The sequence below is a fragment of the Neofelis nebulosa genome, chromosome 1 (genome assembly GCF_028018385.1).
Source record: "Neofelis nebulosa isolate mNeoNeb1 chromosome 1, mNeoNeb1.pri, whole genome shotgun sequence".
Classification (NCBI taxonomy): Eukaryota; Metazoa; Chordata; class Mammalia; order Carnivora; family Felidae; genus Neofelis; species Neofelis nebulosa.
In genome coordinates, this window is record NC_080782.1 from 197,940,596 (window position 1) to 197,966,726 (window position 26,131).

The window sequence follows — 26,131 nt, forward strand, 5'->3', positions numbered from 1 at the left end:
TAGTTTTCATTGTAGAATTTTTACATGTCCTTTGTTAAGTTATTGCCAATTCTTTATATTTTTGATATAATTGTTATATAATTTTTAAATTTTTGCATGTTTCATTTTGATGGTATAAAACTGGATTTTGTAATCTTGAGTCTTACAGTGTTGCTAAATACTTTTATGAGTATTAATAATTCTTAGAATTATTCTTAGATTTCTTAGAATTTTCTGTGGAGGCATTCATGTTATCTCCAAAGGGAGAAAGTTTGACTTCTCCCTTTCTAATTTTCATTCTTTTTATTTCTCTTCTATGCCTTATTGTAATGGATAGATCCTTTTCATTTTTAAAAATTTTTTTTTAAGTTTATTTATTTGGGGGGGGGATGCAGCACAGAGAGAGAGAGAGAGAGAGAGAGAGAGAGAGAGAGAGACGGAATCTTAAGCAGGCTCCACACTGTCAGCATGGATCCTGATGTGGGGCTCGAAGTCACAAACCATGAGATCATGATCTGAGCCGAGAAGTTGATACCAAGAGTTGGATGCTTAACTGAGCCACCCCAGACACCCTTGGATAGACTCTTCATTTTAATATTGAATAGAAGAGTTAAGAGAGCATTATTTTAGTGTTTTTAGTCTTGGGAGAGGAACATTCAATATTACATAATTGTGACATGTACCCCAGGTTTTTATAGATACTCTTTATCAAATTGATGAAGATCCTTTATAATCCTGAGATTACTGAGAACTTCTATCATGAATGCATTTTATCAAAATTATTTTTATGTATCTATTAAAATGATTACATGGGTTTCTTATTTGTTAATATGACGATTTATACTGATTAGGTTTTTAAAAATAACCCAATCTTTTAATATTGGAATAAATCCCACTAGAACATCAAGTATTATTCTTTTTATATATTGCTGGGTTCAGATTCAATTTGTTGATATTTTCTTAAAGATTTTTGCTTCTATGTTCATAAAGGTGACTATATATATATGCCTTAAGATTATGGTGGCCTCATACAGCATGTTATGGGGGAAAACCTTATGATATTGATACATTCTTCTTTGAATGTTTGATATAATTCTCAAGTTTAACAATCTAGTTTTGGAGTTTTCTTCATGAAAAGGATTTTATAAACAACTAAATCTACTTAATGTATAATATATTATTATATATTTTCCCTCATAATGTGATATTTTCTTCTTCTCAATCACTACTTTGAAAACTTTCTTGTTAGCCTTGGTTTTTAAAAGTTTTATTAGAATATGCTAAGCATAGTTTTCTTTGTACCTATCTGGCTTGGAGTTCTCTGAGCGTCATCAGTTTATAATTTCATGAAATTTAGGACATTTTTATACTGATTTTATTTTTTTTCTGTTCTTGTCCCTCTCTTCTCCTTCTGTTACTTCAATTACATACATTATAGACTGTGTGAGGCCCCAGTGAGGTTCTGTTCATTTTTTCTCAATACGTTTCCTCTCTATCCTTCAGATTAGATAATTTCCTTTCATCTATTTTAGGTTCATGGGGCATTTGTTTTGTTTTTATTTTCTGCATAATGTTAAGTCCATTAGTTAATATTTCATTTCAAATATTTCATTGCTTTTTTTCTAGAATTCCTATTTGTTTTGTCTTTCGTGTTCCATTTGTAGGTTGAAAATCTTGGCTCTTCATTAATTATTGTCAAATTTTCCCTTATGTTGTTATATATAGTAAAAAGATAAGTTAACATATTTTCTACAAAATCTAATATCTAGGTCATCTTTGGATTATTTCTCTTTACTGCTTTTTTTCTTGCCTTTAGATCACATTTTCCCATTTCTTCAAGACGTCAGTAATTTTTAAAATATATTTTGGGCAGTGTAAATGATACACTATAGAAATTCTACACTGTAGGTTAGACTCATGGGATCAAACCTGAGTAATTCTAAGAGAAAAGGCAGAAGAAAATGATATACTATAGGAAATGTAGAAATATTATACTGTAGAAAGAAAAAACTTCCCTAAGGGCTTCTGGGTGGCTCAGTTGGTTAGGCATCTGACTTCAGCCCAGATCATGATCTCACAGTTCGTGGGTTTGAGCCCCGCATTGAGCTCTGTGCTGACAGCTCAGAGCCTGGATCCTGCTTCAGAGTCTGCATCTCCTCTCTCTGCCCCTCTGCCACTCGTGCTCCTTTCTCTCTGTCTCTCAAAAATAAATAAACGTTTAAAAATTAAAAAAAAAATCTCTAATAAGTTTTGGGTTTTGTAAAAACAGGCACTTAACTTGTGTGAGTTTATATTCCCGAATCTGTCTTCCTAGTAGTAGGCAGCAACTGAGACTGCTCATTTCATTGAGTTTTCAGCAGTTACTTATTGAATGAAAAATTGCAAATATATTTCAGTCTTTAGTCAGGGGTTTGGGTTGGTAATGACATGCTAACTGGACTTCAGGTCTGACTCTTCTTTTTGTCCAAGGCCTTCTTGTTGGGCCAAACTAAAAGCCCATTTGATTAGTAAAGACTTAATAATGCACAATTATCCTGAATTGGATAAAATTGGCATAAATTAAAAGCTCTGACTGGCTTCTAAATTGTGTAGATCGATATTTATAGTCTCCTCTAGGTTTCAAGTATAACTTGAGATGATCCCAAACAATTTCATCATTGGGGAGTAGGTTAAATCATCCCAATAGAAGAAGGAATTTGAGTAATGGATATAAATGCACAATATGTAAAGAATTGGACAGGAAATCTGTAGTTAGCCCATATTTGTTCTCTATATAGGCTTTATCATCATTTTTATTCATATCACTGTCCCAGAAAATTTCTAATTGTGTATTTTATTCACTCTCTTCTTTCTAAAGCTATTTTATGTACAACTTCTTTAATTGCCACTATGATAAAAAACTAAAACATTTTTACAATTTAAATTAATATGAAGGTGATAGTGATGTTAATCCCATATTAGATATGAATGACATGAAGGAAACTCATTTTCACTCTCTGTTTTAAAATGTAATAGAAAAGGGACCCCTGGGTGACTCAATGGTTTGAGCGTCCAACTTTGGCTTAGGTCAAGATCTCACCATTAGTGAGTTCGAGTCCCATGTCAGACTCTGTGCTGACAGCTCAGAGCCTAGAGCCTGCTTTGGATTTTGTCTCCCTCTCTGTGCCCCTCCCCAACTAATGCTTTGTCTCTGTCAAATAAATAAAAGTGAAAATTAAAAAAAAAAAAATAAATGTAATACAATAAATGATGAAACAAGAAGCAAGTAAGGCTCAATAAGACTTAAAGTGTAACTTTACGTATGACAAAGGCTTTCCAATTATTGAGCCATTATTTTGGTTTATTGTGTATTTTTATTTTGTTTACTGCCCACTCTCACTCATTGGCTTACATTTCTTTGCTGAGAAATAGAGAATATGCGATTGTGGGGAGCATCTAGAAGTTGTTCGTTTTTATTTCAGGAATTACAAACCTTAGGTGTTGAAACTTCATTTTTGGGGAAAGGGATTTCATGTATAGCGATGGATAACTGTATATACAAATGGTAAAGGATACAACAGGCAAGATTATTTTACACTGTTAGGAGAGAGTGTAGGGGCTGAAAGCTATCTTAAGGTGTCCCAAGCATTGGCAATATTTTTTTTAATATTAAGTGAGAAAACTCATAAGTACACAATTGTATTATATATACATACATATGTATATGTATGTATGTATATATAATACAATATAAGAAAGTGTACACTCATACTTTATATATAAGTAAAATGGTACTTGCGTATGTATATCTAGATCTTTATGCTAATTAGATAGTTGCATGGATTAGAAGCATTGAGAGAGAAATGTAGATTGAAGTTGGAAGGCTCTCGTGATAATCAAGGAATACATCATCTCAGGTGGGCCCAAAGTGGTAGCAAAGGAAACAGAAAAAAGGGGATGAGTTGCAAAACATTTTGAATGTAGAACTGACAGGGTTTGGTACGTGGAATTGGGAAGAAAGAGTGTTGTTTCAATTGTCTCATGGTTTTTGCTACGACACATTACATGACAATGCCATTTTCTGAGATTATTAAAAATAAACACACAGAGGCAACAAATTTCAAGTGGAAGGTTAGTAATTCAGTTTTATTTATGATCGACTGAGATGCATGAGAAAATATTCCAAGTAGTCCACTATGTGTATGAGTCCAAAGCTCAAAAACCAAAGTTAGCCTGGAAATAATATGTAGAACCACTGGTACATAGATAATGTCCAAATGTGGGAAGTAAAGAACTCACTTGGGATATTATTAATCCTAAGAAGGAAGAGAGTCATGAGATCAAACCTGAGTAATTCTAAGAGAATTGGCAAAGGGAAATGAATAATGAAAGAGACTGACAAAGGTAGGACAAATGGTAAATTAGAAGAATCATGTACCATGGAAGTCAGGAAAAGAGTATTTTCAAGAAAGAGTAGGAATTAACTCTATAGAATATTCCTGAGTAGTCATGCAAAATTAGATATAAAAAATGTTGTTCAGTGATCATAGCATAAAAAAAATCTATAGGAACTTCAGCCATAGCAGTTTCAATGAAATGTTGGTAATAAAATCAAGATAAAAGCTTATTGAAGAATTCATGAGAGATGAAGAAGAGAAGGCAGTGTATATAGTCAGCAACCGGTTGGACTTCTAAAAGAGGTAGAGCAGTGGTAAGAGCTTTATGTGGGATATACAAGATGATGTATAAATGCTGGTGGGAAGGATCCATAAAAACTGAGAAGTTGAAAATATAGAAGAGTGAAGAGATAAAGAACACAGTACCTTCAAGAGATGGGAAGTTCTGGCATCCAGAACAAATATGAAAGGTCTCACCTTTGTTAGGAAGAAGGATAGTTCTTTACATTGGGGGGAAGAATATGGAAGGTATAGAAAATTAGTGTGACTGAAGCTGGCTTTGTAGATTATTGGCGGTAAAAAGGGGAAAATTTCCTTCTGCTAGCTTCTCAATTAGAGAGATTGAGTGAGGGAAAGGGATAAGGACTGGTAGTGTAAAGAGAACATAGACTGTATTGATGAGTTGTAGTGGTGAATAAATCCTTAGCAGTGAACAGGTGGAGTGGAAGTAAAGTTCCTAGAGACAACAAAAGCAAGGAGCTGAGAGATCAGACAGATGGCTGTTTGTTTACTATGGCCCTGAAAGACCTTCATGATGGTATAGAGGGTAAGAGAAAACAATTACAATTATCTCCAATGGATTATATGTGAATAACATGGCCCCTATATGATAACAGCAAAAAAAGGGATACTGTGAAAGAGCCTAATAAAGTTCAGAGTAGTAGGAATTTTCACAAAACTGACGGCGACTTAGTGGTCTGGGACAATGAATAGGAAAAAAATGACATTAATGCCACTTTCAGACCAAATGCAAAGAAAAGTTTCATGTAAGAAGCATATGGTGAAGCCAGTTTTATTTGCTAACACATGGCAGTGTGCAGAGAAGAGTTTAAAGTGGGGAAGAGTATGAAGAACATGGACCCAGAGTTCAGGAAATATAGCAGGAGTGTGCAAGAGGGAAGCAAGTGTGGAGAGCTTGGGTCAAAGAAACAGATACACAAAGGATTATGGGATGAAGGACTGTAATTTAGTTAAGATAGGGAAGTCTTTGTTTTGGCAGTGAGCAGTACAAATATGTGTGTGAGGCACAATAAATTTTGTGTATGTAATATCTTAGAACAATGGTTTCCCTATCTACATGTTTGTTTCAAACACACGGGTGTGGGGGTGTTTTATTTATGTGTGTGTGTGTGTGTGTGTGTGTGTGTGTGTGTGTGTGGTCAAGAGTTCTTCACTAATAGTGTATGTGTGAGAGAAAGAGGATTGAGAATAATAAACATTGATCATGCTCATTAGGAATTTAGGTATTAACAGCCAGTTGTAACAGATCCAGACTTCATCTTTTAGGCTGGTTTTTGATGTGACTGCTGGGGCTAGCTGGTGATTGATGCTGTTTCTCTATATACAAGTGGACATAGTTTTAGAATGGAAAGAGGTTGGAGGCTTATTGGGACAATGTTGGTGGTATTTCAGGGGGAAATTTTCTTCCTTCCCGGAGGATGAAATATTGTGATCAAATAGGATAAAAATACGACTTTAACTCCCCCTCATTTCCCAGGGAGCTTTGTAAAAACACTTTCAGCTGTTCTCCAACACTTTTATTTCTTTTTAATGCAAAGGAATATACAGAAGAGCATAAGATTTAGAATTATTTTCCTAAGACAGAAACAGAAATAAATGTGATAATCTACTATTTAAATCCCAAATGTCACCAAGATCTGACTTTTTCTCCAGCACTCTTTCAGTGGTATATATCAGTCTGACAGTGAAAGGACACTCTAATTCCTGTGTCATACCCCGGGGAGTGACATTTGTGTAGAATGTCAAGTTCTAGGAACTTGCTGTTAATTACTATGCTTTCCAAGATATTTTTAATTTAATATGAATTAGTAGATTTGTGTCAGTATCTTCCTTCTTTACATGATGCAATATCATTTCCAACTTATCCCAAGCTCTAGCCCCCATCAAATTTCTCAGTGACCTTTTGTTGAGCTGACAGATCTAAGATTATATCAATTATGAATTGCAATGTATTATCAATCAAACTGTTACTGATCAGACTGCTTTTCTGCTCTGATCAAATATATCCCCAGAAGTGATAACCCTGTATTTGAAAATATGATACAAAGAATTTTATTCTATCAATGAGTGCACATAAATTATTATTTCACTAATATTAATGGGTAAATTGCATGTATGTGTCAAGTATAGAAAAAAATCCTAAAGAAGAAGATATTAAGTAAAGATTTATCATTACATTTTTTAGAAAGAATTAAAAGATGAAATGACCTAGCAGAGTTTTGACATATAAATTATTAAAGATAATCATACCTAAGAAAAAAAGAGGCAAATAAAAAAAAAACCAGATCCTTAAATACAGAGAACAAACTAGTGGTTGTCACAAGGGAAGTAGGGTGTGGGGCGGGCACCCCAATAGAAAGCATTTTTGTATTTTATAACTATCCTAGTTAGAGTCAATGTGATGCTTTGTGTTACTCAGTATCTCACAACTGAAGTTTACTTGGAGACTTGGTTTCCAAGCAAAATTGATCAGTCTAATAAGATGAATAGTTGCATAAATGTTGGGGTGGAAGTGTACGTTATTGTGCACAAAATTCAGAGAAACCCCTTTTCTATTTTCTTCCTTTGTCCTGGGTGCTTGGGTGGCCCGGGTCATCATCACACAGTTCCTGGGATTGAGCCCTGTGTCCAGCTCCCTGCTGGCACTGAAGAACCTGCTTGGGATTCTCTCTCTTTTCCTTTCTCTCTCCCCTCTCCATTGTTCTTCCTCTCTCTGTCTCTGTCTCTGTCTCTCAAAATAAATAAATAAACTGTTTTCTTCCTCTGTCTCAAGTATTCTCAATTCAAATATGTGTTCTATAATTAGTAGTGCATGAGAATTTAGAATAGAGGGAACACCCAAGGAAACAGAACCACTGCTCTTCACCATGCTCTGTATATTGTTCTCAGGATAAGCTTCAAATCTTGAGGATGCAAATACTACCTAGATTTCATCCTCCACATTCTTCGTTTCCCAGTGCCTTTTTACAGTGACAAGTTGCACAGCCATTGGGTCATTGAAGAGTTATAAAGTAGGTGGATTGGGTGCAAATATAATCTTCCCTTAAATTATGTAAATAGGTATTTAAGGCATAACTTACATTTCAAGTTAAACTTCCCTTACCTGATTTCTCATTTTCTTTTTTTTTTTTTTTATAAATTTTTTTTTCTTTCAACTTTTTTATTTATTTTTGGGACAGAGAGAGACAGAGCATGAACGGGGGAGGGGCAGAGAGAGAGGGAGACACAGAATCGGAAACAGGCTCCAGGCTCCGAGCCATCAGCCCAGAGCCTGACGCGGGGCTCGAACTCACGGACCGCGAGATCGTGACCTGGCTGAAGTCGGACGCTTAACCGACTGCGCCACCCAGGCGCCCCTGATTTCTCATTTTCTATATTCTGCTAGCATCTTTCTGAGAAGGAAAGTGGTTTTCTATATTGTCTTCTTTTAGAGAATGATCTATTCACACTGTCATGGGTGCTAAGGTTTGAGGTAGGGGAATACTTTTCCCTAGTGTCTCCAAATGCTTAGAAAGACATAGTGTATGAAGCGCAGAGTTTTAGCAGCTTTAAATTCATTCCCCACATGCCCTGCTGTTCCCGGTTGGTCTACTATTAGATACAGGGCTCAGTCCTGACCGTCAGATATCTTGTACCTACCCTCAACCCTCACAGCAAACCCAGTATCTAAGGTGCAGCTCTGATATGTTATCCATATGTCATGTTCATCTGTCCCCCATAGTTTTGTGGTATGTGCAACTAGTGCTGTATCCAGCTCCCATAGTGTATTTTTCTGGACTATACTCGTCAACTTCACATTGCACTGGGTAATACTGTCTCTCTGGAATCCCTTGGACCCTGGTTGAAATCGCAAAGTGAGTAAGCAAGTAGAAAGTCCATTCAAATATAAAGCGGATACTGCCATTTTCTTAGATTTAAAAATCTGTTTAATAGACTCATGACCTTTGATGGCTTAGATGACGGCTCTCCCATCAGCCAGAATTATGTCCATGTTCTGAGAATGGGGCCTAGAGAAAAGGTGCATCTTCACCAAGGGTTGATATGGGCCCTAAAGTGAATGTTGCATTCTAGTCATGCGGAACTGGTAGAAGACACTAATCTGTGACATGTAGGTGGCACTGGGAAAGCAGTGAGGCAGTGGTTGTTTTCGGGTACCTTTGAAAGGGCATTCTGCAGCTCCTCATGAAATATATTTCTGATAACCCTCTCAGAGCTTAATCTTCAGTTATGAAAATGATATTGTGTGTTACCCTGTGATAGGTATTTATTGAATAGTGTCATGGATTGCTTTACTCCAGCATTGTCCTCCTCTAATTCTGTCACCTCCGGTGTCATATGGCATACAGAAGTCTTTTTGTGGCTGGCCAATCAGGGCAGAATAAAAGTGTTTTTATATCTCTTTTGGATGTGCTATCATGAAAGGAGTCCAAGAATTGGGTAAAAATTGGAGAATATCATTGGATGGGCACTGAATCAGCAGAGCTAAGGTAAAGATCTAGAAGACTGGCAGAATTTGAGGTTGAAGCAGTTATAACAATATCACGTATTGAACGTAAGGGATAGAACACGGATAGAAATAGGGGAGTGGGTACCTACAAACGGCAAGAGCAGAATGAACAGACTTGAGGAATGCATCCAATAATAAATTGACAGTCTGTCCTATGAGCTGAATAAACAAGAACGGCTGTTTACTTCCTGTTCTATGAGAGTAACACCTTGTAGTCAAGAAGCCATGTTAAGTTAGATATTCAATTTTGTCCCCTTTCAGACATTTTTGTCATTACTGGTGACTTCAGTTTCTCCTTGTCGACCAAACCCTGCTCCCTGCAGACATTTTAGGTGCTTTTTAAAGCAACAAGCTCATTGTTTTTGGTTCTGTTTTTCTTCTGTCAAACTCTGGTTTGATCCATTCAAAATATTAGTGATGAAAATCAATTTCCTCCCCTTGTGACTTTCAGTCAATTTCAAACCCACATCTCAACATCCAAAGCACTCTTGTAATCCTGTATCCATTTTCCCGCCTCTTTTTTCCCTCTAGTAACTTCTCTGATCAAATGTTTGCTTTTTTCCCCCTTCTCATCTTTATTCTTTTTCCTCTTGAGTAAATCATTTTTTCTGCGCATCTGTCAAATGCCCTGTCATTTCGCCTTTAGTTCTTTCCTGCCACAGAGCTTAGTCTCACACATCTAAAGACCAAGGTTGAATCAGCTGAGACTGAGGAAGAATCTAAGAAACAAGAGACCACACTTCCATGGACTTTTCCATCCTTTGTTTTCACTGTTTTTTTGTTATTTTAAACACGAGTATATTAATATCTTCATTGCTATTGCTCACAGAAGAGAGCATCATCCATTTAATTTAAATTTTTGGCTAATGGCTTTACATTAAAAGTTTATTCCTTTTGACTTATTTCAAGTGGAAAAAAAAAACTCTATGAAGTGCCAAGCAAAAGAAAAATGCAAAGCAAACACAAGTAATAGGGAAGAATTTTGTTGTTTCATTGAGTAGAATTTAAAAGCATAATAGATTTGGAAGGTTTTTTTTTTCTTTTTAAGAGTATAGCGTTAAAGCCTTTCTTACAAAACAGTAAAAGTAAGCTAAAATAATGTAAATGGTATGTGTAAGGTGGCTAGTATGAGAATCTGTTTCTTCTCATTTAAGCTCATTATTTCAGAAAATTATCAACAGAAATTGAGTGTGTACACATATACTTTATATATGTCTATAAAACATCAAATTATAATGTAAACCAAGTATTTTTTAATACAAATTTTATCAACTAATTTCACATACTAGAGATAAACATGATATAGCATTATAAGCAGTGGAATACTTGTGTTTCAGAAATTATTTTAGGCAATATTAACTGAAATTAATTTCATTTAGTTTAGGTAAGATTATTGCCACAAGACCTAAGACTGACTAAAAAATAAATAAATAAATAATGATGAATGGCTATTTATTGAGCTGAGATGCTAGATATCTAGTAGAGTGAAGCAAGAATCAATGTAAGATAGGTTTTATTTAATATCTTCATTACGCTTGAAAATTGTAGGAACAAAATTGGCAAAGGATTTTCAAGGATTGATTCATAAAAAAAGATTAAAATCACATAATACTTATAGCTTTGCCAAAAAATGACTCGTGGGTAACGATAAATATTTACAATGACTAAGATTAATTATCTAAGGAGATAAAACTGAATAAAAATAAGCTAATTTGTTTTCCAATTGCTTTCATTGTGCCAGGACATCATGTATCTTCCCCAGCTCTAAAATGTAGACAACACACACTATTACTTTAACATTGGAGACTATAAAAGCAATAAGCATTTGTTGAGTTCTTGCTAGGTGCTAGGTGTTGTTCTAAAATGTCTTACATTTATTAACTTAATTAACATTTATTAACTCAGGATAATCCTCAGATGGGCATTGTCATCTGTAATTATGGAAGACACCAAGGCACAAAATTGCAATATATAGTAATGGTAATACGACTTTTTAAAGGAGACATACCTTGAAGGAGGTAGTCAGGGCTTGAAATGAGGCAAGTCTACTCCATTGTGGAGTTGGTTAACCTCCACTCTCTACGGTCTCAGATTAGATTTCAGAATAACTGTAAAGTAGCTATAGGAAGTATTTGGTGTCCAATGTGGCAGATTTAATACATTCAACTCAGACGATATTTATTATTAAGCACAGGCTACATTTTAGGAATTGACTGGAGTGACAGAGACCTCAATGGAAAAATGAAATTTCAACTTGTGTATTTCCTTCTCTTTCATTTTCTTTCTCTTGCAGTCTAATACATTTAATTATTGTCCCCTTAGTGAATTCATGATCTTACTAAACCTCCCTCTAGCAAAATTTGGTCTCAATTAATTGCCATGTTGTATCTGAAATATTAAGTCACACCAGGGGAGAAATAACAAATAATAAATAGCATTTTTTATTTTAATAGCCCATAGTCACCTTTCTCAAAGAGCAATTCCTGAACCAAGTATCATCAACTGTGGAGAGAGAGTTTTGAGTCGGGATCTTTCTAAGCCTAGATATGCTTATAACTTTAATAGGAAAAAATATGACTTTCAATAAATAAGTCTTTACTTGGGACAGGTCTGGAATTGCTTGAACAACTCAGGCATAATCCCAGTTGGGTTTCTTTCTAAACCACCTTGGTTATTTGATTTGATGCAGTTATGTACCCCAAGTCCTGAGGAGAAGGAAGTTACGAAATTCTTAGAGAATATTATTTTTAATTGAATGTGCCCTCTTAAAAGAGCATTTTAATTGAGATTTAATAACTCCATAAAAGATAAATCTAGCCACCATGTAATAAACAGTAATTAATTAGTTAATATCAATTAAATACTAAAAATATTAATTTACATTTAACGTCTAACTAGTGTAATTTGCTATAGCTATCTTATTAAATGCTAATTAAATTCCTAAATATTCTTACAAATTTAATGCATTAATAACAAGAACGTAAGTACATATTTACTGTATCTGCACTTCTGAGTTCATTACATGGCAACGAGATTTATCTCTTTTATAGTAATTAAATATACTAAGCAAACCTCAGTAACTTTTCCTAACACATACCATAACTGTTTTATTAATTTCAAATTAAATGCTCATTTAAGGTTTTTAATCAACAGCTGCCCCAAACAATTTTCTACAGGCAGAGCAAAGGTTATTATATGTTTAATTAAACTTTAGTTTTAGAACTTTTGGCTGAAGCTTTCTAAACATGACTTTTGGTTTCTCACTATAATCAACATTAGCTTTTTCATAATATTTATTAACATTTTCCATAAATTCTACATTTTTTCCTTTGTCCTATCTTTGTACCTTTGTTCCATCTACTAAGTCTATGTATTTTTTTTCCTCTGTTTAATACAGGCCAGCAAAGTTTTTCTTCCTTTTTCCATCATTAAGAAACAGCTTTTGCTAGTATCCTCCTCAGGTATCTTTTATTCCCATTAATTACCACTTGAGTGTCAGAGAAACAGCCACACCAGGAAACTTTAAAAAAGAAGAAAGAAAGAATGAGAGAAGGAAAAGAAAGAAGAAATGTGTCCTGTGACATTTGTTAGCAAAAGTGAGTCCAGTTGGAAAGGCTAGAAAAAGCAATAACACTCTGCCAAGGTTCAAGCCTCAGGATGATTTTTGAAAGACTAAGAGAAAATACAGTCCTTGCATGTATCAGATGATTTAGAACCTTCAGTCCTTCCAGATATGATGGGGGATGTCATAAAGACAGGAGGCTGCTGAGCAGGAGGAAAGCACATTAGCTATTAACCTTCCCCCAGCCGATCAACTTTATTTTGCAATCTTCCCTCAGAACCATTAGAATACCCTGAAGAAATAACTTTCCAATTAAAAAGGATCTCAGAGAACAAAGCCATTTTATCTCTGACTCCTGGTGTTCTTTATTCCAATAATTTAAATTGGAATTGATTTTTCAATTTAGCCGTTGACTTGCTATGGACACACAGCTGAAAAGGCCGAATGGAATTGCATGGCTGAAATATTTGTCTTTGTGATGCACTTCTCATAAATTCACAGGAGCCCTCTTTTTTTTTTTCTTTTTCTTTTTTTTTTTTTTTTTTTTTGTAATGCATTTTCTTCTGCTGCCTTTGCCTTAGACAACAGCTTTTTAGCACAGCATGGGCAAACTGAGAAAACACATCCACCATGACCTCAGGGGCCTCCTCCTCCATTCCTCATAGACTTATCTAATTGTTACATCGCCTGGAAAATAAATAAATTCAACCTATCCAAAATGATGGGGGTTCTTGGAGCCCGAATATTTGTTTTCTAATATATAAGAGATTTAATCTCTTGAAAGAGGAAAATATCTTTCCAGTGTATTTTACCTTAAAAATATGTTGTAATGGAGATTGAACTCGCTTTATAATTGCATTAATTATTAGTAGCTAAAAATAATGGATTTTCAATTAGCACTTACTAATTTTGAATTAAATACTCCAAATACTAAATTGTTCTTTATTACCCTTTTATATCTTATAATAAAAGGACTAGAAATATCCAATTATTCAAGCGCTTGATTAGCAGTCAGAACTTTCTTGTCTATTCACATTGCTGATTGTTTTCTCTCTGTGACCTTAGATGAAATGCCAATCTTTGTCATCGTCTCCTTCCTGTTTCCTCACCCTGTCACTCCAGCAGGTGTCTCTACTTTCCTTTGTCTTATAGGCTCAAGTCCTGTTCTGAGATTAGTATTGATGTGAATAGCAGGTATGGAAGGAAATCCTGAGCTCAAAACATTGTTTAATTTTTACTAAACACCATATTGCTTATTACTCACACCCCTTGTACTTTTGCTCTGCATTGTCTTTTACATAGCTGTCCAAATGCATGATCTCAGATCTGTCCTTGAATATTGGCACGACAGTCTCTTTTATAATAATCGAGAGCACAAAAGAACACAGAACCCCCAGAATGTAAATGCCATGATAACATGATCTTTACAGGTATTTTTTACTCACTACTCTATTCCTTACATCAAAATAGTGCTTGGCACCTACTTGGTACTCAAAACTCTGCTCAATATATGAATTATATGGTGGCTCCTGCCTGACTTCTCTTCCCTACAACCAGATATGAATTAATGCAGGGAGAGAAAATATTTATAGTAAATATATTAAATGTACTTTTGTACTGACTGTTGTAACAGAGTAACCATTAGTTACCACTATTAAAAACATATTTTCCGTAGCAGTATGCTAAGGTTTAGGTATTGCTAAACCTACTAATACCCTATTGGGTATTGTATGGTTTACAACACCTTTAAATGTACCATGATGAAAACAATAACACCTCATGACAACATTGGTCACATGCGTAAGAGCAACTCGAGTTTCTCACCAACTAACATCAGAGGGCAGAAGAAATGTTTTTAGAGTGTTTATTAAAAATATATATATATTGTGTTCTGTTATATGCTTGGCACTGTTCTATGCGCTTGGCGTACCGCCACTATATAAGCAAAACAGAAATCCCTATTCTTGCGGAGCTTACAGTCTAATGAGAGTAAACATGTAAAGTTCAAGCATAATTTAGAAAGTAACACAGTAGGTTAAATCATTTAGAGATTAAAGATGATGTAGTAGGTTAAAATGTAAATCAAGCAGAGTAAGGATGTTTCAGAGTGTGGTAGGGGAGAGACTGCAATTTAAAGAAGGCTAGTCAGAAAAGACTTTTTGAGAAGGTGTTTGAGCAAAATCTTGGAGCAGATGAGAAAGGGAGTCATCTAGATAATGTGAGACAAGAGCCTTCCAGAAGGAAGGAGCAGATTGCCAAGGGGTCTACCCAAGGAACTTGTTTGGTACACCTCGCAGGAAGAAGCCAGTGTGGCGAGAGCAGAGTGAAAGAGGCCGAAGAGGAGGTGAGGTCAGAGTTGAATTGACACCAGACCTGAAACACCTTGGAGAGCCACTGCCGGAGCTTTGGCTGGTATCCATGGGAGAAATGGAAAAATACTGTCACCTGCTGCCATCCGGCCCTGCCTGGATTGATGCAGCGTTCTCTGCAGTAACACCTGACTACGCCACTGGCTTGCTTTTTGGGGGAGTGGGGAGTGGAAAAGATTGGGGGGGCATTTCTCAAAGTAAGACTTGCATCTTCATTTGGATCGTGAGTGTTTCAGAAATCACACTTCTTATTTTTCTGTTTCCTCTTGACTCTAAGCATCTACTTTGCCCAACTTTGCTAGTCGTCCCCCAGTGTGAGTCTACTTACACGCTTGCCTTACTGAAATGTAGATGACTTAAGGACAGCAATCTCCACTTTTCACCTCTCTATTTCCAGAGTGTGACACAAGATAAAAGCTCCACAAGTGTTTAATGGAGATACTGAGCTTAACTGGGAATTAACAGAAAAAGAAGAAAGGCGAATTGTGTGATTAAAGCACCACTGGCTTGTTTTGCCAATAACTCAAGGTCCTCCTGCTTAAATTGTCATGCTAGATTTTTGTTCTTAAAGTAATTTAGTAAGAAAATTTTCCTGGAAACTTCCTAATGTAGGCAATGATTATATTCCAAAAACTGCTCAGCATTCTCTCCCTAACTTCTACAATTTCAGGAAATTTGTCTGATGTCTGTGTGCATTCAAATTCATTCACACACATAGAGAGGGAATCTCTATTTGCCTGATTCTGAGAGAAACCTCCATTCAGTCAATGACAAGGAAGGAATATGAAATTTTCCTGATTCTTCTGGCAATTCTGTGAAAGCTCCAATCTTTAGAATGTCTCCTCACTATAGATGACAGACAGAAAAGGCAGGGAGAAAAATCTTTTGCCTTCTGCATGTTAATATATGCAATAGCATAAGTGCACATGTCTGTGCACATACATGTACACTTTGGAATATTTGTCTCTGATTTGCTTGTGCGAAACTCATTTCCCTGTCCAGTGTCCAACAATGTGGACCATCAGTGAATGGGAGGCTCCTTGCTCTTCATGATAACAGCGTGGCATAGTATGTCACTATAATGACTTTCACAGTGCCACAGGTTATATAACCTTTTATTGTATTTCATGAGATATGTTTAACTACACAAAATAGTTTTTAAAGATTCATTTTCAAATAGAGTTTTATAAACTTAAAAGAGGATCAGTTAAGAGGACCACACTAGCATCTTGCATTAATTATATACCTATCTCTTAGTATATTAACCTGACCACAAGAAGTTCAACTAGAAGTTACATAAAAAAGGAGGTTTTGTTATAGGCTCACTCTGTACTGTAAAGGAGTAACCTAAACCATGTTGGGTAACTGAAGAGTCACCCAATTCTCTGATGAGCTCTGGATCCTTCATAGGTTAAGCTCTGTTACTTGAACAGAGAGAGAGAGAGAGAGAGAGAGAGAGAGAGCAAGAGAGAGGAAGAGCGAGGAAGAGAGAAAGAGAGAGGGAGAGAGAGAGAGAGAGAGAGAGAGACAGAAAGAGAGAGGAAGAGAGAATCTTAAGCAGGCTCAATGCTCAGCACAGAGCCCTACAGAGGGCTCTATCTCAGGACTGTGAGATCATGACCTGAGCAGAAAATCAAAATTCTCAGACACTTAACTGACTGAGCCATCCAGGTACCCCTCTGTTACTCTTCATCTGTGTGTTTGATAGTATTCTTCACATGAAGGTATCTCTGATGCAGCAAATTCCACACTCTTCTGACTTTTCTGGGCACGTATCTCCAGTAATCTTCTCAACTCTATTCCTGAGTCATTGTACATTTTCCCTTTTTATTGGATAATTCCCAAAGAGAATTAAACTCCAAACCAAAAGCCTGACCCTGCACTTGCCCCCAGCTACTATCTTATTTCTCTGATCTTCTTTATAACAAAGGTCCTCAAAAAATTGTTTATAATTTCCCAAACTAATCTGTGTCTTATTTTCTTTTTAAACCCATTCCAAGCAAGTTTTTGTCTCAACTACTCAACTGAAAATACTCTTGTCTTGGTAACCAAAGGTGGTGCTAAACCCAGTGGTCAAATTTATATCAGTGACCATCAGTTAAACTGTGTTTGAGAGTTGATTCCTTCTTCATTAATACATTGTTTTTTTAATTTAAATTTTACTTAACATACAGTGCAATATTGGTTCCAGGAGTAGAATTCAGTGGTTCATCACTTATGTGCAACACCCAGAACTCAACACAACAAGTGCCATCCTTAATACTCAACATTCAACTAGCCCATCTCCCACCCACCTCCCTCCATCAACCTTCAGTTTGTTCTTTAAGAGTCTCCTGTGGTTTGTTTCCCTCTCTTCTCTCATTTCCCTCTGTTCCCATATGTTCATCTGTTTTGTTTCTTAAATTCCACGTATGAGTGAAATCATATTTGTCTTTCTGTGGTTGACTTATTTTGCTTAGCATAATACATGCTAGTTCCATCCAACAGCATTACAGATGGTCAGATTTCATTGTATTTGACATTCTGTTTGTGTATATATATATATATATATACACACCATACCTTCTTTACCCATTCATCAGTCGATAGACATTTGCACTCTTTCCATAGTTCGGCTATTGTTGATAACATTAATACATTTTTCACCCCTATGGCTTCCCAGATATAGCACAGTCCTCATTCATTCTTCTTTACAAACCACTCTTCTCTGACCTTGAACTTATATCATGACTCAGAGCTTTCCTTTCCTTTATTTAGATGTATTTCCTTGGTGACCTCATTATGTCCCACAGTCTTAAGTATTCTCCATACACTGATGATCCCAGCCTACACTACTTCTCTGAACTCTAGAATTATGTATCTAATTTCTTACATGCTTTTGGTATGCGTTTTGTTAGAAGATATCTCCATATTAAACACAACCAAAATATAACACCTGATCTGTCTTTCCAGATTAGGGGAAAGAGGTCTTGTCCACAAATGCCACATCTAAAGAAATGGTAACTCCATTCTTACAGTTGCCTGCACCAATGAATCTAGTCATCCTTGGGTTTTCCTTTTCACCCCATATGTAATCTATCCGTAAATCATGTTGTCTCACCCTTTAAAATATATACAGAATCCAACCATTTATCACAACCTTGAATACTGCTCCTCTGATGCAAGTTATCAACATCTCTCAACTTGACTACTGCAATGATGTTCTAATTGGTGTCACTGTTCATCTCCTGCCCTCTGTTACCTATCCTCTGTAGAGCTTCCAGAACAAAACCTTTAATATGTAAGGCAGACCAGGTTGCTGCTTTGCTCAAAACTACCAAAAACTTTTCATCTTGTTTAGAGTAAAAATCAAATTGTTACAGCGCTTTCAGATTGCTCTTGATTATACTGTGCATAGCCCACATTAATATGGTGAGAAATATTGGGGAAATAATGAGAGAAAGACCCAAGCTGACACAACATGCATTTGACCATTCTCCTTGTTTTATTCCAGCTACCCCAATCTTGTCTTTCTTTAAGCAGGTTTGACATGCGTCTACTTCAGTGCCTTTAGACTGGCTGTTCCCTCTGTCTTGATTGCAGTTCCCTTACCTGCCTTAATTCACTGTCTAATTTCATGAAGGGCTTTTTTCAAGTGTCTCTTCCCGATGAATACCTTCTCTGACTACCTTATTCAAAGTGCACCCCTTTCTCCAAATCTCTCTACCATTTCCTTGCTTTCTATTTCCTTTGTAAGCTTCACACCATCTGACACATTATATATTTTACTTAATTATTTCATAGTTATTTGTCTTGCTTCACTAAGTATAAAGTACATGAGGACAGAGATTAGTACTATTTATCTTTGGGGTGAATATTTGTTGAAGGAACAAATGATTGAATATCAATCCCTGGTTTAAGAGTCTTATTACTACTTGCATATCATACATACTTGTGGCTAAAATAACTATTTAACATTTACTTCCAATAATAAGTCTTTGCTTTTTAATTTCTTTAGAGATTTGTTTCTTCTCCTGTTCTAAATAAATGCCTAAAATTCATATGTTAATCTAAACATTATTTCTTTCTCTAATATTTTACTTATATATTTGTATTCCTTATCAGAAATGTATTTTGATATGGAGAATCAATTTATATTTGGGGTTACCAAATATAACTTTGAATACATATTTGAGTCAAATATAACTTTCCAATTTGGCAGAAAACTACCTTTTGGAATGTCAGATTATCTATCATAAACATTAATCACCAAATTCATGTAGAAAATACGATATTTTTTTCTATCAATTTCAACTAACTTAATTTTGCAATAGGGCTTTATGTTTTATTGGCTTGTTTTGGAGGTTATTCTCTAAAACTATTCATTAATTTTCAGGGGTTGTGATTGAAAGCAGCTAATGAGTACTGGGCTCCAAAATAACAACTTCATCTAAAATTTTCAGGTGAAGTAGCTTGATGTTTAAAACAGTGACAAGGGGCACCTGTGTGGCTCATTGGTTGAGTGCCTGGCCCTTGATCTCAGCTCAGGTCTCGATCTCAGTGTCCTGAGTTCAGGCCCCACATTGGGCTCCACACTCACCATGGAGCCTACTTAAAATGACAACAACAACAACAACAACAACAACAACAACAACAACAATAACAAAACAGTGATGAAGAAATGACAATATAGTTAATCTCAAAATAAAATTACAGACAAAAATATTGTCCTATATTTCCTATCTTCTTGAGTTTTTAGTAGTAACAATGAGAGCTGTTGCTTTAAATGCAGAGATACTTCAACTGAAAAAATGCCCAAGTGTTGAATGTCAGTATATTGGCATGTTCATTGAAAATGAAACTAATAGAGTCTTTAAAAATAAGATTATCTTATGTTTCCTTTTTAGGCATACTGTTATAAACAAAGCTTGATAGTTGATTATGGATAAAAAATAAATTGAAAATACCAGTCTTGAAAATGTAGATGTAAATGGCTAGTGAATAGGAGTTGGAAAATGAAGAAGAAAGAAGAGATTGAAGGACAGGTAGGATTATAACCATCCTGAAGATATTTAACTTGAGTGAGATAAGAGATTTTATTTTGGAAGGAACAAAAATATTTTTTTAAGTCTTAAAAAGTCAACATTTCAGAAAAATAAAAAAAAATAATAGTTCTATTAGAAATTAGAAGAAGATGGTGAGGATAGTTTAAGTGATCTAAATCTTCCCTTGTTTAAGCCATAAATATGATATAAAGTTGATAAATCAATTAATAAATAGATAAGAATATTGTATAATATTATGATGAAAATCATGAAAAACAATAAAACTAGAAGTCATTAAGAATAGGTTTAAGGGGGCGCCTGGGTGGCGCAGTCGGTTAAGCGTCCGACTTCAGCCAGGTCACGATCTCGCGGTCTGTGAGTTCGAGCCCCGCGTCAGGCTCTGGGCTGGGCCGATTGCTCAGAGCCTGGAGCCTGTTTCCGATTCTGTGTCTCCCTCTCTCTCTGCCCCTCCCCCGTTCATGCTCTGTCTCTCTCTGTCCCAAAAATAAATTGAAAAAAAATTAAAAAAAAAAAAAAAAAAAAGAATAGGTTTAAGGATTGAAATGGCAGAATGGAACAAAAAATTTTCTTTTGCTTTTCATCATTATCTCTTCTCAACTTTTTGTTTTCTATGTGCATACTATCTTAAAAATAAAGGAAAAAAGCTATAGAAAGCATATCATTACCTATGTTATACTCACAATATATATTCAAAAATATGCATTAAGAATTAGAAAACTAAGGGCAAATACACATTAAGAGCATAGAAATTCCATTGAGCATGTTCTCTCTTTGAGCAATGTTTGTGCTTTCCTGTTAAGATGAGAATTTACCTCAATATTCAAATTTGTTTTAATTTTGCATTGTGTCTTTTTTCTCCAGTTCTAAGTGTAGAAAGAAAAAAATCTCTTATTATTATGTTCAACAACTGCCAAGAAAAATATTGGATTTGGATCAGATATCTAGCAACAGAAAGCATTAGAGTTGCTCCAAAAAAAATAATGATTTGGCAGTATATTTTTAGTAGAAAAATAGGGAACGATTTGGAAAATAAACATTAAAATAGCAAAAGTTGAAAACAACAGCTGGATTGTTTGATCCTCCATGAACTTCTCCATTGAAGTCGGAGTCAATGATGGAAAAGAGGAGAATAAAGTAGGGCTGGGATATAAGATCAGGAGAGAAAAGGAAGGCTTTATTTGCATGTTTCATCTGAGCGAACTTGAAGACTATTTTGACATTTCCTACAGGTACTTAAAAGTAAATCTGAGTTTAGAAGAAGAAAAGAAAATTTAGTGAGTAATACTGTTTGTATAAGGCTCAAAATTATTCAAATCCCCAAAAGGAACTTTTGCTTTTTTTCAAAAGTGAAAATTTTGAAATATTCTTGATGTTCTTTCCAAATAATTTTAACACACTTAAAAAAATTGAGTAAAACAAAAATGGCTGTTCTGATTCCACAGAGGGCAACTTGTCTACTTTAAAATGTCTGCTTTCCTAAATGTTTATTTTACTATGCTTACAATTCACTGCTGTACTGAACTTGACAGTTGTGTTAGGTGAATAGCAGGGGAGCAGAGTGATTTGTTTAAGACACTGAAGAGTGTAAGGGGAAAGACAGATTATAAGCATGTGTAGGATTATAAACATGGGTAAATTAATACAGTTAAAGATTTCCTCTCAGTGACTAATCTGGAATATCCTGGACCCTTGGAGAACATGGGGTCATATTCCAGTTGAAATGAGATGGTTATTTCATATTTCCTTGGTACCTCCCTATTCATTTGCTCTTTCTATCCATATGTATCAAAAATGTGTTTAGAACTCTAGTTGCCAACTCTTGATATCCCTTAGGTCTGTAAAAGTGGATGCAAAATGTCAGTTCCTGACAACTTTCAAGTTATGTCATTAATTAGATTATTGTTCCAATTGTTTCTCTTCCTCTTTGGAAGTGAACTCACACTCTTTGCCATGGAACTTTGCAGTGCCTTACCTCTAGGCACAGAATGCTAACTCACTGCCATTGGGCTTGGTCATCTGAATTGTCTTGGCTAATGGAACATGACCAGACATGAAGCCAAACCAAGACCAAGAGAGCTCAGGAGAGTACAGCCACATCCAGCCAAGTCCAGTCAAGCTTGGTGGATCCCCGCCAAATACAACAGCAGTGATCCAGCCTCCTAAAAAGCACAGCTCTAGTGTGACATGAGCAAGAAACAAATGTTAGCTGTCATAAGCCACTGAAAAATTGGGGTTGTTTGTTGGTGCGGCAAATGCTGACTATTTCACATGGCTATGTCTGTAAATGTCAACAGTCGATACAGGAAAATAAGGTGTTATAAAATAAGAAAAAATGAGTTGCAGATAGGGATCAATAGAGAGACATACTGATTTTTAAAACTATCAAAGTTATTGCTCTTACTTTTCATTCAAATATGAATTAACCCAAGCCTGATGTCACAGCTTCGTTTCCTAAATTTGTTCCTAGAAAACCTGATGGAAAACTGTAATTCTAATTGAAGGTGAACCTACCTGATACTGTGTGAATTGGAAGCAACACCAAGGTACGCAAATTCGGGCTTGAGGTGTATATGAATTTACAAACTACTAGTGTTACATAAGTCATCAGGTCATGTCTTCTAGGATTGGAATGCTCCGTATATACTTGGAATCCACTTCTTAGGTACTGCACTCAGAAGGAATACATTTTGTATTTATTTCTCCTTGCCCAGAGACTCTTTCTGTGATTCAGTTCATTAAAATGAACTGTTTATGGCTAAAAGAGTCAGTACTCTTTTGTTAGTACGTTATCGAACCAGACTCATTCTAATCTTTACAAAAGACACATTTCATTGGATCACATACTTGGGAAGTCCAGATATGCAAATAATGATCCCCCTGCTGCCCCAACACACACATGCCTTATCTATCACTGTCGTAAATTTCAGTTTTTTCCTTATTTCTCCTTCTTTGTGCATGCTGGCTTCATTCTTCCTTGCCAAAGTTAAGTATCTCCATGGAATGTGAATGATGGCTCCAGAGCCCAAGGCTACAGATGTAGGTTCATATTCTAAAATTAAGAGACAGTCTTACTTGCTAGCTTTAGAGAAGTGTTACAGGGAGATCTGGTCAGCTCAGCCTGGATATCTTATCTCAGGGAAATCTCTGATTGGCCTAGTCTGGATTATTCATCCCTATGTTGTTTGCCTTGATTGTCCCAATAAAAACACATAGAAGGATTAGGGATTTCTACAAATGAACCAGAAGAATAGAGCCAAAAAAGGCTTCTGAGTTGACAGAATTCTGTTTTATTTTTATCTAGTGCAGACCCATATTCATACATTTAAGTAGCTCATATCTAGGAGGGTGATAAACACAGATTGCTCTTTTTTTCCATTTTTTTTCTTTTAGCATCTATGACTCTGGCCCCTGGGATTCATGCCTTTACCCCAGCCTAAGTCTCTTTATTTATTTTCCTTTGCCACATAACTTTCTCTAGCTAAAGCTATTTTTAGTTTGAGGTGGCAAGGAGAGTTTCAAGCTAGTTTCTGGGCTTATGAAATAAGAGAGAAAATGTTCATAATAATAACTGTCACTGGATTTCTTGTATAAAGATAATATATTTATAAAAGGATTATAAGTGTTTGGCAATTGAAAGAGAGATCCTTGGGGATTAGAGTAAGAGAGGTGTTTGTCACTTGCCAGAAAGAGAGAAAGAATGGGAAAAAGAGGGGAAACATGCAATGAGGCAGTGGAACTGACTTGATTCTTGATAAAATAAAGATTTTATTCCTTTAAGTATAATCCTTACCCATTATCACTAGATATTTATTAAATATATTAAAACCAGAAAATTATCGGAATATTGGACTTTGTGCAGATAAAAAAGAAAAGGACTGGATTTTGCATCTAGATGGAGGCAAGCTAAAGTGGCACATATGGACAATGAGGAGATCTCAAGGAGCACACTGAAAGTACAAACTGCATGCAATTTTCAAATTGGTATTATTGACTCTGGATTCGCCCAGACTTTAAACTTGAAGTTTATCAAAGCTAGCCTAGGGGCGCCTGGGTGGCTCAGTCGGTTAAGCGTCCAACTTTGGCTCAGGTCATGATCTCGCGGTCTGTGAGTTTGAGCCCCGCGTTGGGCTCTGTGCTGACAGCTCAGAGCCTGGAGCCTGCTTCGGATTCTGTGTCTCCCTCTCTCTCTGGCCCTCCCCCGTTCATGCTCTGTCTTTCTCTGTCTCAAAAATAAATAAACATTAAAAAAAAAAAAAAGAAAAAAAAAGCTAGCCTAAATCTCTGAAAAGCAAGAAGTCGTAACTGAGTCCTGGGATAAAAGCTTCTAATGTCAATATCCCTAACGATTGATCAGGGAAATAACCTGAATTCTTCTAGTAGTTTTGAAATCATTTTCAACTGCTATTTCCTAGCACCCATCAAGACAAGAAACACCCCCAAAATATTGGTTAACTAGCAAAGGAATCCTCTTGTGTGCATTGCATGTTGCTTTTGTCACACAGTATGTGGTCTGATCTGCTCCAGTGTAAAATACTAACTTAGCAGCTTGAAGCAACGATGACTTATTTGCTCATGATCCTGTGGGTCACCAACAGGTCAGCTCATGATCCAGTGGGCCTCTGCTAGCTTGGAGAAGATCCCTTGGATATGCTTCTATACATTCTCTTTCATTTTCTGACATAGCACCCCTCCCCCCTTTTTATTAACTATGACAGAAGAGTTCCCAGCAGGAAGACAAGGACACAAGGCCCACTACACAAGTACTTGTCTGGTCTCTGATTGTATCACAACTGTAATACCTCATTGATCAAAGCAAGTTACATGCCCAAGCCCAGAATCAATGTGGGTGAAATCTACACACAATACACTGGAAGCCATTAATATAACAACCTACCATAGATAGAAATCTTATTATTACTGGTTAGGAAAAGTTCTGAGGGGTGCCTGGGTGATTCAGTCAGTTAAACGTCCAACTTTTGATAGCAGCTCAGATCATGATTTCATGCTTCATGAGATTGAGTCCTGGGTCAGCTCCATGTGCTGACAGCTTGGACCTTCTTGGGTTTTCTTTCTTTCTTTTTCTTTCTTTCTTTCTTTCTTTCTTTCTTTCTTTCTTTCTTTCTTTCTTTCTTTCTTTCTTTCTTTCTTTCTTTCTTTCTTTCTTCTTTCTTCCTTCTTTCTTCCTTTCTTCCTTTCTTCCTTTCTTCCTTTCTTCCTTTCTTCCTTTCTTCCTTTCTTCCTTTCTTCCTTTCTTCCTTTCTTCCTTTCTTCCTTCCTTCCTTCCTTCCTTCCTTCCTTCCTTCCTTCCTTTCTTTCTTTCTTTCTTTCTTTCTTTCTTTCTTTCTTTCTTTCTTTCTTTCTTTCTTTCTTTCTTTCCCTCTCTCTGCCCCTCCCCTGCTCATGGTTGTTCTCTCTGTCTCTCAAAATAAATAAATAAACTTAAAAAAAGTTTTGAGTCTAGGCTACAAGTTTAGTGTCTTTAATGAAGACGATCTTTGAGGATCAGAGTGTGTGTGTGTGTGTGTGTGTATGTGTGTGTGTAAATTGTTTTCTGTTATCACATAAGGAGGGAAGTTAAACCCTTTTGTAAAAGGCTACTTCTACTTAGAGTAGGAAATGAAAGTTAGTCCTATAAAGTTAATGTTTTTCAAAACTGGCCACAGTAATATTCTGCTTTCACAATACTCACAAATAAAAAATTTCTATTTTCTTCATTCAGAGGTTGATTTTTTTTCATGTATGTAGGAAAAATTTCCATGAGTGCATCAAATGTGCAAATTTTTCCTCTCATACTTGGTGTGTAGCACATAGCTTAGCATGTGTTAGATGTTAAATATTAGTTTGAATAAATAAGGGAGTGAATTCATTAGCTAAGTAGTAGAAGAATTATTGAACAGATAAAAAAGAATTGTCTTACCTGGTCTGGTATCTTGAATTCTTCTGTCTGTTTATTTTCCTAACACATATTTACCCCACGGGAATCATAGTCATGG

General features: G+C 35.8%; 1 long non-coding RNA gene across 1 annotated transcript in view; it reads left to right on the forward strand.

Moving 5' to 3' along the window:
• Positions 1–26,131, forward strand: part of LOC131496679 (uncharacterized) — a 208,639-nt gene that overhangs the window by 163,306 nt on the left and 19,202 nt on the right. The window contains exon 3 of the long non-coding RNA XR_009254644.1: positions 22,606–22,681. This is a non-coding gene — a long non-coding RNA (uncharacterized LOC131496679). The remainder of the gene's footprint in view (positions 1–22,605; positions 22,682–26,131) is intronic.